Consider the following 12754-nt stretch of genomic DNA (forward strand, 5'->3'; position numbering starts at 1 on the left):
ATCCGATGCGATGCATGGATGAGTTGTTTGATCAACTCTATGGATCGAGATACTTTACAAAAATAGACCTGAGATCTGGGTATCATCAAGTTAGAATAAAAGCAGAAGATGTCGCGAAGACAGCATTTAGGACCCGTTTCGGGCATTTTGAGTTTTTGGTTATGCCATTTGGGCTAACCAATGCTCCAGCAACGTTTATGACGCTAATGAACAGCATTTTACGTCCATCTCTAGGAAAATTTGTAGTAGTTTTCCTAGATGATATTCTTGTGTACAGTAAGACACAGAAAGAACACATAGAGCATTTGCGTCTAGTGTTCGAGTTGCTGCAAGAGCACAAATTATTTGCGAAGAAGAGCAAATGTGAATTTTTTGAAACAGAAATTCACTATCTTGGCCATATTATATCCGCCAATGGTATGCGGATGGAGCCAGAAAAAGTAGAGGCTATTCTTAAATGGCCAGCGCCGAAGAATCTTGAGGAACTACAGATTTTTCTTGGCATGTCAGGGTTCTACCGACAGTATGTGAAGGACTACGCGAAGATCGCAGTCCCGTTGACTGACCAGTTTACGGTCAAAAACAAAAAACATTAGTTGGGGGGACACCCAACAGAAGAGCTTTAACAAGCTCAAGGTGACCGTAGCAGCTGCACCTGTTTTGACAATTGTTGATCCAAATGAGCCGTTTGTTTTGGAAATAGACACTAGTAATGAGGCCATTGGGGCCGTACTTATGCAAAGGGGACGCCCAATTGCATTTGAGAGTAAAAAGTTAGATCGTGCGTAGCGTAACTACTCGGCTTACGAGCGAGAGTTACTAGTGATAGTTCATGCACTGAAAAAGTGGAGACACTATTTATATGGTGCTACTTTTGAGGTCCGGACGGACCATGAAAGTCTGAAATGGCTTTCAAGTCAAAATGAACTGAAGGGTAGAAAAGCTCGGTGGACGGAGATTCTACAGGAGTTTGACCTTCAGATACGTTACCAGAAAGGTAAGTATAACGTGGTGGCAGATGCACTTAGTCGCATGCCACAGATTAATGAACTTAGTTTCACAGTCTTCAAGAATGATTTCTTGGAGTCCCTACATGGTTTATGTGAGCACGATCCATCTTTTACAGAGGTCTGGTGCGCTGTACGCGTACGCACTTCTTCACAAACGCGACCACCTCCCTCGTGGGCACGTATTGCTAGTCCAGAGAGACTGGCCGAAGGTGCAACGGGAAGGGAAGCGAGAGTTAGTCCGGAGAGACTAGCCGTGTCTTCTGGGTATAGTTTGGAGCCGGAGAGTTCTGACGTAGGCCCTTCATCACCTTTGACTGCCACGGCTTCAAAGGGGAGTGATAAACTTCGTCGGGGGGAGAAATATGCTAATTACTCCATTGACGACGGGTACTTACTCTACAAGGGTAGAATATGTGTACCAACTATTGGTGACTTTCGGGCCCATATTCTTAAATAAAGTCATGATAGTCCAAGTGCGGGTCATCCTGGGATTCAGAAGACCTATGCACTAGTAAAAAGACAGTTTTATTAGCCTAGTTTGTTTAAGGACGTCCAGACTTATGCGCTGAAATGCAATAAGTGCCAGGTCAATAAACATGAAACATTAGTTGGGGGGACACCCAACAGAAGAGCTTTGACAAGCTCAAGGTGACCATAGTAGCTGCACCTGTTTTGACAATTGTCGATCCAAATGAGCCGTTTGTTTTGAAAACAGACGCTAGTAATGAGGCCATTGGGGCCGTACTTATGCAAAGGGGACGCTAGTAATGACCCCTTCATTGCCATTGCAGTACAATCTCTGGTATTACAACACGAATTTTTGGACGTCCTTATCATAGAGGTCAACTTAAAAACTAGTGCATAGGTCTTGTGGAGTCTCGGCTGACCTAACCACACCATTGGTGACTTCCTACAAAAAATGTGGCGCCGAAGTCACCACCTATGTACTTTAACTCCGTAAAGTACATGGTCTTCATCTATCATCTATGGAAAGTTGTAAAACATTCCTGCGATGGATTTTTATCACCCTAAAATTATTGTGCACTATTTTAGTGTGAAGAGCTTTTTTCCTGGGTACCATGGTCACCCCAAGCTCATCTGTTGCTAAATTCTATGATTTAACAAAAGATATGTCTGCCTCCAAACACTCCAGTTCAGCCCCAGACTTTGAGTTTACTTCTTAACACTCCGGTTAAGTCAAAACTCACCAGATACAGTAGGATTTACTACTAAGCTCTCCGGCTTAGCCTCCTATCCTAACTCAGCCCGAGTTTATGTACACTACATATGTCGGATCTGATACTAACAACAACCAGGCTCGTCTGGAGTGAGATACTACTCACTATTGCCATGTAAAACCTTATTAAATCCTAGAAATGCTCCACTCATTCCCCAGGGGTCATACGACTTATAGGGTTTACATGCACATGAACTTTGTAAGCAAAATAGCCTGTCATGCAATATTACAATTGCTTATGTAGGAAAGTAATATATTTTCCAAATTCATATGGTAGCGACTAAAATGTGCTCACAATCGCACACTTATGTTAAACATAGGCAAGACTATGCTTGCAAAATGCTATAGGGCGTCCCCCATGCATGAAACTGTCCAACCAAACTAGTCTTACTGCTTGTGCGCTTTTGCCGCACAGATCGTAGTAGCTGGGGACTTGCCGGACACCGTATGCGAGCCACGAATGGCTGCAAGCATACAACCAGGGAAGGAAGCTCAAACAGAATGCCAAAGGGTGTGTCACTCACCGCTCAACCGCTGCCTTGAAGGATTTCCGCGTCGCAACCGTGAAGGAGGAGCCGCCGTCGCCGCTCTACCACCTCTCCGCCGCTGTGTCGCTACACAGTGCTCGATCGCTCTCTCACTCTCTCTCTCTCTCTCTCACTCGCAGGAGAAGAAAACCAAAGAGATAAGGCAAGAGCACTCTTGTATTCACAACACATAAGAATGAGGATTTTAGGGTTACATTTGACTCTTATAGGTGACTTGGCCGTTCACACTTAGGCGCCCATACATGGCCGACCGACCCTAACCCTTATCCTACTGATATCCAAGGTGCGCCTCTCATCGGCGTTCACCCAATCCCTTTATCCTTAACATATGGTGCCGACAAGCCCGGCCCATGACTCAGAATATTTAAATTAATGACGTAAAACATAGTGCGTCTGCCATGGGTTAACATGCCCCCCTTCCTGATGTAGATTCCGTCCTCGGAAGCTATGGTATGGTAAGCTCGAGAGGGTTGTTGTGGTAGACCGTCTGCAAAATAGGGAAGTAGAGTGAAAGTATGCTAGAATTCAAAAGATATAAAGTGTAGAAATTCAAGCATGCTAGACCACAATGGATGATAAGAACTTAGTTTAAGGGTTACATGAATGAGCTAGTGTAGTAAATTAACAGGAGTTTAAAATTATTGAAAGTAAATCAAGAGTTAGCAAGGTGTCAAATGTTAATCAAGGTTTATAACTGGCCTAAGTCAAGGAAAAGAACCAAGCTTAATAAATAAACAGATGACCACACTGTGTTTACTCTAAGAACAAGTTTATACCACGAGCCTAGGGACACAAGAAACATTAGAGTTACAGGAGCCTTTTGCCTTTATTTCTTCACGCACGTGACAATTTTTATACCCAATGGCGACCTTCCTAAGGCAAAACTAACATCGATCCTGGTACCATGTTTAACACAAGGCATTATCCAGGAATCTATTAGCTCACTTTAGGCAAGGCTACCCCCTACCAACCAAGGCATCGGTCTGGAGTAGAATACTCCTCGCCTACCAAGTATCAATAAGGCGATAGGCCAACATTAAGGCACATCATAGACTTGTATTGCCATTTATTGTAGGCTTGTTTTTTTTTTTAATAAAGTTTCTTTTGATCTTTGCTCCTGAACTAAAATGTGTTCTTACATCCTTTCGACAAGGGGTAAAAGCTATGTCCTAGAGGTCAACACACACACAGCCAGGTGTTCAAACATTAAGATGGTTTGACCTTAGACCTAAGGCAATCGTATTCCAAGGTTAACTAAGACGTCATGCTGCCTAGGAATATTTTCAATAAAGTTAAGCTCATTAATGATTTACACTAGCATGCAAGCCACTTCAAAAACTAAGTAGTACATTGACAATTTCCATGTGGTCATGCCTTATAGTTTATGAAATTAATTGAACAGTAAAAACGAAAGAGAGTGGGTATGGAAGAATTACACCTGTTATTGGAGATCTCCTTGATTTGACGAGACAGCTTGCAATTTGATGTAGATATATTTTGATGAACGTTGCGGTAGTCTCAGGACTTGAAAGCAAACCCACCTCAAACTTTTTAACCTGTACAATCAACTAACAAGTACTATACCTCGAGAGGCACATCAGTGTGAAAATTTCAAGACTCGTTTAAAGAATCTAAACTAGAAAAAACTTGAAAACACTAACCTACCTACCAGTCACCACACTACTACTGAGGATACGATAAGAGGATGTTGTAGAGTCCTGGCTCTAGCCCTAAGGCTAAGCCTCTATCCGCATCATCCAAATAAATAAAATCAACCTCAGTAGTGCCATGAGTTTCATCCGTCCATTCATCATTGTCAGATATTTCCTTTTCATTTTCCCATCCACATAAACTCATCAAAAATGTAACCATGCGAGGATAGTCATCTTGTGGAAAAGGAAAGCATTGGGCTATCGGGGATATGTCCTCTACGGAGTAGGGGTCGGTCATGGTCAATAGGCGAATTAGCCATTCTAATTCCTCAATATTTTCCTCTCTGGCTAGTACATCTATATGATCCCATTCAGTTTCAATTACAGGATAGCACATGTGGAATATCTGAGAAAGGTACAGATGATACCTCTCACCAAAGGTAGGAGTGGATGAAGTGTATGATGATCGTGCATCTGCCATATCTGCAAACACAGATATAGCATCAGTAGGTTTGTGATAGGTCAATCTAGTTCTTGATTGTATACGGATATCTCTGCTCTTAACGTACTCTTGCTCTTTTTACTATTTTTTTATTTTATTTTCTTTGTTTTGTTTTATGTATGAAGCTATATATATACATCCCCTTGAATTTGGCAATTACATGGTCAGGGGAGAAGGTTAAGGAGGAAGCATTAGAATGTCGAGCGTGAGTACATGCTCCCCCTTTCCTTGGGTAGATCATATTATTTGCAATGATGTTGCAGCCTCTTGGAACCAAATTGTCCAGCGGGTCATAGGTTGTGATGTGGGCAGATAGCTTTTTATGACCCTTGTGGCCACATCCAATTGCAGAGATGGTAGTGTACGCTCCCATTGACGAATGGAGGAAATTGATACTATTACAAGGGGAGACGTAGACTCATCGGTTTTTTGTTGGGTGTTGGCAAGAGTAGGTGTAGAGCATGTAGGAACTTCTATATCAGCGTGTGCCTGGCATGAGGAGCTAGAAGCTTCATGTGGCTCCCCCCTTCCTGAGCTAGGTGGTAATGATCGATATCGTTTGGGAATCCAAACTAACTCTGGAAGAAGTGGTGTGGAGCACTCTGTTACCTTTCCCTTACCACGATCTTGAAATATCGTTGGGGTGGCAACAATTGGTTTGCAAGGTTTTACAGGTGATGTAGAGGGATTCAGCTTATGTTTAGGGACCCAAATCTGGTCATTCCCCTCGTAGTACCCTTGGGCTACTAATAATTTTTTAGGGATCCATCGCGATGTTACATTGCCCTTTCTCGGGTAGGTAGCTGCTTTCCTTTTACGAGGCTTCTTGGTGGCTGAACGAGATTGAGCAGGGGAAGTAGCTGTTAACGAAGCTTTGGGGACCCATTTGTATGTACTCTTTGGCATAGTAAGTGAAGCTTTAGGGACCACCTTGCCTGTTTCCACTCTTGGCATTGAAGCGTTAGAGGGGTGGCCAACAATCGAAGATAGTTTTGCCATTGGACTTTGTGATTTTTCGTTATCTAATATTTGAGTGGATGACTTAGGTGCGGGATTTTGAGCGGTCAGACCTAGTGTTGGTTCTTGCGTTGTGACTTGTCTGGTTGCCCAATCGATATTGCACTTGGTGGCCATCATCCATTTGCGCCCTAAGATTACAGTCCCTTCCATGGTACCAGCAGGCATAACCAAAAAGCTTTGAATTATGGTTCCCTTGTCATAGGCAACCGGAGTGTGCAGAATTCCTGAAACAGGGGTTTTCTTCTTGTTGATTTCTTGAACTTGGATAGAACTCGTGGTTAAAGGTGGTTTTCCCAGTTGACACCACACGCCATATGATAGCAAATTGTGTTGAGCTCCTGTATCCAATAATGCATTATACAGCACCTCTCCGTAAGGACTCTGTAACTCAATTGGGTATCTTAGAGGTGGGTCAGATTCCAGTGCATCCTCCTCTGCTTCCTCGAAAAATACTTGCGTAATTCCCAAGTTGGCTTCTCGTTGTCTCCTAGCACGCTGTTGACGTTCTTTGGCTTCGACTCTCGCTTGTATCTTTTTAAGCTCAGATTGTTCCTTAGCTGCCTTCTTTTGATGGATTGCATGTAACTCCTCCTGGCTCAGGGGGTCATAGTATCGTTTGAATTTACTCCCATTAAGGAATCCAATGGTTTCAACTCCGTCGAGAGTCTCCACTCTGATGGTACCTTGCGGGGTAATTTCACATACTCTATATGGTCCCTTGCCAGCATATTTGAGCTTCTTCTTTTCGTTTCGCACTCCATACATTAGGACTTTATCCCCAACCTTGATGTCCTTGTCCTTTAGATGGCGATCAAACCATTTTTTCCTTCTATCCTTCTCCACAAGGGCATTGTATACAGCCAATTGTCTTTCTTCATTTAGTCGCTCAAGGATATACAGACGCTTTGCTAAGGGATTACCATCCCAACCCTCTTGAGTAGCAACACGAAGACTAGGAATGACAAATTCCCACGGCATGACTGCTTCTTGGCCATATACCATTTTGAATGGTGTGCAATTAATAGCCACTTTGTACGCAGTACGATAGGCCCAGAAAGCTGTCGTAAGCTTTAGATCCCAATCCGTGCGATGAGCTTCAACTGTCTTTGTCAAAATAGAGATTAAAGTCTTGTTGGTACTCTCGGCTTGGCCATTCGCTTGTAGATAATAAGGAGTAGATTTATGATGGGATATCATGAAATTTGTTGTGAGCTCCTTAATCACTTTATTTATAAAATGCGTACCATTGTCGCTCACAAGTTCAAAAGGACAACCGAATCGTGTGATTATATTTTCAAAGAGGAACTTGGCTGTTGTCCTCGCATCTGCCTTACGTGTTGCTTTCGCTTTAGCCCATTTGGTCATATAGTCAGTGGCCACAATAATATAGCGAGATTGTGTGTTTCGGGCCGCTGGACTAATTGGACCTACAAAGTCTAAACCCCACTTTTCAAATGGTTGGTTTACTTTGATCGGATGTAGGGGCATCTGATCTTTCCTCTGGGGTTTCTTGTATCGTTGGCATTCATCACAACCCTTCACAAAGAGTGATGCATCTTGGAACATAGTGGGCCACCAATACCCTGATTGTAAGATCTTTCACGCAGTTAAGTCTCCTGAGAAGTGACCACCGGCTACGCCCATATGTGCCTCTTGTAAAATGTATAGATACTCATCCTCTCGAGCACAACGCCTAAGAACGTCATCCTTTCCTCTTTTATAAAGAGTCCCGGCTATCAGGCAATAAGGTTCGCATTCTTTGATTAGCTTTCGAGCTAGATCTTTACAAAGCTCCTTGGGTGGAAAGCCATTAACCAAAAAGTTAACAATCTTCTCACTCCATTCAGGCATTGTCTCCACCATGAACAGGGAAGTGTCAGGTAAGTCATCATCAACCCCCGTAGGAGCCTCACCATTAGGTATGCGAGACAAATGATCAGCCATAACATGTTTCTTGCCAGGTCTCACAACAACCGTGAAATCAAACTCAAGAAGAATCAATAGCCATCGTGTGATTCTTCCTGTGGAGCATGGTTTGTTTACCAGATACAACAATGCTTGATGATCCACATAGAAAACAAACTTGGTGGCAAGGAGGTAATAACGAAATTTCCTTACTGCATATATCATTGCCAACCCTTCTCGCTCCGTAGTGGTGTAGTTCATCTCAGCATCGTTCAACTGGCGACTGGCAAAGCTAATGGGGTAGTCTAGCTTGTGTTCTCCAGGTTGAGTTAACACACACCCAATAGCAAAGTTTGATGCATCAATATGCACATGGAAGAGTAAATCCCAGTTAGGCATTCTCAAGATTGGAGCACTCGCCAAGGCCTTCTTTAATAGCTCATAGGCACGGTCACATTCTTCGGTCCAAATAAACTCGATGAGAAGCTTATACAATGGTCGAGCTATCTCGGCGAAGAATAGAATAAATCTTCGATAGTAACCAACGTGGCCCATAAAGCGTTGGACTCCCTTGTAGTTGGTGGGTGGGGGTAATTCCAGAATGACCTTGATTTTACTCTCGTCAGTGGAAATCCCATTTTTGGACACTATATGCCCTAAGATAACTCCGTGTTTAACCCAGAATTGGCATTTGAAAGGATTCAAGGAGATGCGATATAATCTACACCTCTCAAATATTTTTCGTAAACACATCAAGTGCTCATCCCAAGAGGAATGAACACAAAGATCATCTAAGAAAGCTTCACAGAAGTCCCTTAGATATTCCTTAAAGGCCGTGTTTATCAATCGTTGGAACGTTGCAGGTGCATTGGTCAGGCCAAAAGCCATGACACGAAAGGCAAACACTCCAAACTCCGTGATAAATGCTGTTTTAGCTTGGTCCTCGTCTGCAATTGTGATCTGATTGTAACCCGAGTACCCATCTAAAAAGCTATATGCCTCCTTGCCTGCCACTCTTTCAAGCACATGTTCAGAATATGGCAAGGGGTAATGATCCCTTCTGGTGGCTGCATTAACCTTTTTGAGATCAACGCACACTCTGAGTTTCCCATTCTTCTTTGGTACGATGACTATCGGAGAAACCCATTCTGAGTGCTCAATAGGGTATATGAATCCACATTTTACAAGCTTTTCAATTTCCTCTTGTACAATCTTTGCGTACTTAGGATTCATTGGGTAGGGACGTTGCTGGACTGGTTTAGCAGTGCTAATCATTGGAATCGTGTGTTGCACCACCGAGGGTGGAACACCCTTCATATCATGATATGTCCAAGCAAATATGTCCTTGAATTCTTTAAGAAGCTTCGTAAGTGCAGCTTCTTCCGCCTTGGTGAGGTCTTGAGCAATATAAACTGGTTTAGACTCCTCACCCGGATCTGCTAAGTCTATCTCCTTAACTACCGCAGGGCCATCGTAGACACCGCTACTCCCATTGGTAGGCGTTCGTTGGGCTTTTGTGTAGACTACTTTACATTCCCCTGTGGTGAATGATTTGAAATGCTCAGGTGCGGGGTGTAAGTCTACTGGTTCTTGTTGTGCTAGGCTTTTTTCTTTCAATTCCGCTTCCTTTTGCTGCTGAGCCAACTCTTGGTTTTGCCGCCTCCTTGCAGTACGACTTAGTTTTGGCTTCTCATCAATTTCTAATTGGGCGACGTCATGAGGTTGCGAAATACACCACATGACACTTTGGAGATATTGTCCCCAATCATCTGCTATCTTCCGATGAGCATCAATGGCTCCTACATAACTAAGCCATTCTGCAATGGATCTTTCCTTGTTTATTGCAGTGCGTACATTGGCTCGATAGCGTTGACGCTTATGTCTCGTTTTCTTCTTACCAAGTTTTTGATTTTTGTTTTTATCAGATTCGGACTCACTTGGTTGATCTTCACTTTCGGATGAACTGCAGGAGGTCACCGTCCTAGGCCTTGAGCACATTGCTTCCACATTTGGGTGAATATTTGATTCATCCCTCCCATCAAGCTCAGGGTCAGTTTCTTCTTGAGATTCATACTCAGAGTTGCATTGGTCAGAGTCTTCGCTACTTTCAGTGTCGTTGGAGTTTGCCACGTTCTCGCCATCAGGAGTCAAGTGCATAACACCTATCATGTTTATTGGCACTAACGGTGGCATATCTTGCCCCTCAGGTGTTACCCAACTTGTGCCTCTATTTCCCCATGTGTCTATGGTTGCCGCTAGGTGTACCCAATCTACGTTATCCGACTCAGTCATACCCGGTAGGACATCCATATAAGGAGAATCTTTCCCATCATCAGTCTCTTTTTTGCATGTATAGCAATACCTTAATGGGGCGGAATGAACAGTGGTATCCGATCGATTATCGATGATAATTTTGCTTCCTAAAGGATGTGCACGACCATTCTCAAGATCACCTCGAATGATAGAATCTTGGAATTATAGATAGACATGGTTTTTCGACTAGTCATGCACCATTTGTGCTTCCCTCATGAAAGGACGTCCTAAGATCATTTGATATGACATAGGATGCTTGGAGAAATCCATTACAATGAAGGTATGTTTTACCTTGTATCCCAGGACCTTGATCTTAAGGTCCCTTAACATTCCAATAGGTTTAGCTATGGTTCCGTTTGCCATCTTAACCACTATGTTTGTGACTTCGAGGTGAGGCCTTCCCATAGATTCCCAACAGTTTTTAGTCACAATGCTCACTCCAGCACCACCATCAAGGATTCCCTTTAGAGTTAATCCCTTGGTAGTAATGGGGAGGGTGGCATTAGATTCGTCACCTTCAAAGTACTGTCCCAACTTGTTCACAGGTATTTCAACAACCGAATCTTCATCTAGGTTGGGTTGTAGATCCCAATGCTCCCCTTCATCTTGAAGCGTGTCGGGTCTATCCATATTTGCAAATTGTGGTAGCCCCGCCTTTAGTTCTCCATTGAGAAATGCCCAAAGAGCTAAGAATAGCTCAGGATCTCCGTATAATTTGGATATGATCGTGGTTCTGATCTCGGAGGACATGAAATCCATTAGCTTAGACACATTCAACGGTACTTTTCGAGACATTGCCCCTTGACTAGGGACTGGTGAAGATGGAATCACTTCCTCTTCGATGGGGTCAGGCATTCCCTCACTAAACATTCTTTCCAGCAAGAAGGGTGTTTGCCCACTTCCGGATGTCCTATCCTCACTTTCTTCCCGAATGATACTAGGTATAGCTAACGGTTTATGGTTCCTGTGAGGCTGAACTTGCGTAGGAAACACTGTGTCTGGAATTTTGATTTTTCTCGGGTTTGACTCCAGTTCTCTTTGTGTTTCTTCCACCAAATCCCTTAAGTGTTGCACTTGTTCAATCTCCTCAACTGGGTTTGGGTAAGTTCCAATCTTTTTCTTGAGGGTTTTTGGCCCACGTGGCTTGTCTTGGGGAGTCTCAGTCAGTTTGGGTGGTCGAGAGGGCATTAACTGACTTGGTTGTGGGGCCGAGGAAGTTTCCTTCTGTTTCCCCTTATTTTTGTACTCGCTTGATTCTCCTTCATTGAGCTCCCGAGTGGGTTCCTCCCTTAAGGTAGTGGCTTTGGTCCCCATGGTTTCTATTGAATCAGAATCATCTTCAGGATCATTCATATACACGGGGTCGTCTCCTGTCCCTATGTTGGTCTTTGAACTGGGCTTGGAGCTCGTGGCATTAAGCGATCTCTTTCGTCGTGTTTTCTTTTTCTTTGCCTGAGCGATTGATGTAGTATCCCTCTCTTCAAGAATGTAGTTTTGATTTTGAAGCATTGACCATGTAACTACATTCGCGGGTACAACAGGTGTGGTTCCTCGTGCTTGGTTGGTGACCTCAACCAAATTCAATGGCGTAATCTTGGGTGCATTAGGATTATGTGGACATTGAGCGATCAAATGATCTATGCCACAACGATTACATGTAAGTACCGGCATTCCCGATGTGCTCCTTTGATTTGGTTGCATTTGAGTGGCGATCTTCTGTAGCCTATTAGGGCACTCCGCTACACGATGCGGTCCACCACACTCATAGCATTGAAGAGGTGGTCTCCTCGCCAAGGTATTAAGGTTTTGCCCTCTTGTGCCGAGAGCAGCCGCTTGATATACAGGCTTAACTTGCCCGAAATGATCCTCCATGTAGTACTGGGGAATCATTTCAAACGTATCAATCCCGTATGGAACAGTGGGGTCTATCTCCTCTTCATAATCCCCACATGCACTATGTGACTCACAACCCATCTGGTTTACAGGGGTAATCCTTGGATGTGGAGGTTGTGGTCCTAGCACTGGCGGTGGTAACGGCACAGACTGGACTACATTTGGATTCCTTGGAACTATGTGCTGTGATGGTTGCTCGATAGGTTGTGCAGGCATTAGCGCGGGTACTTGAGGTGTGTTTGACCAAGCTAGTGGTGCCTGGTTTGCCAACATTCGCTTAAGTGTTAGGCAATCTTTAGATTGATGGCCATACTTACCACATGCATTGCAATTTCCATTGAATTTGACTCTAAATGTGGGACATTCACTCGTGCTATGTGGTCCTAAGCACACCGAACACCATTGTTGCTCTCTCCTTGGGTACATATGGCTATTCTGAGGAGCTCGATTACCCCTAAAGTATTCTTGGAGAGCCTTAGTAAGGTCGGTCACAGACATTTCAGATATCTTGGGCTCCTTGGCAATAGGTTTTACCGTCATTGGCTCGTGCCCAGATACTTGCGAACTAACGGATTTTGTTTCTGAAGACACCTTTTTACCTGCAATAATGAAGTTGTCTTCTAATTGGATTGCATTGGCAGTGACTGCTTCCCACGTTGTAAGACCTCTAATGA

The sequence above is a fragment of the Cibotium barometz genome, chromosome 35, assembly GCF_041138505.1.
Source record: "Cibotium barometz isolate CiBa-2024 chromosome 35, ASM4113850v1, whole genome shotgun sequence".
NCBI lineage: Eukaryota > Viridiplantae > Streptophyta > Polypodiopsida > Cyatheales > Cibotiaceae > Cibotium > Cibotium barometz.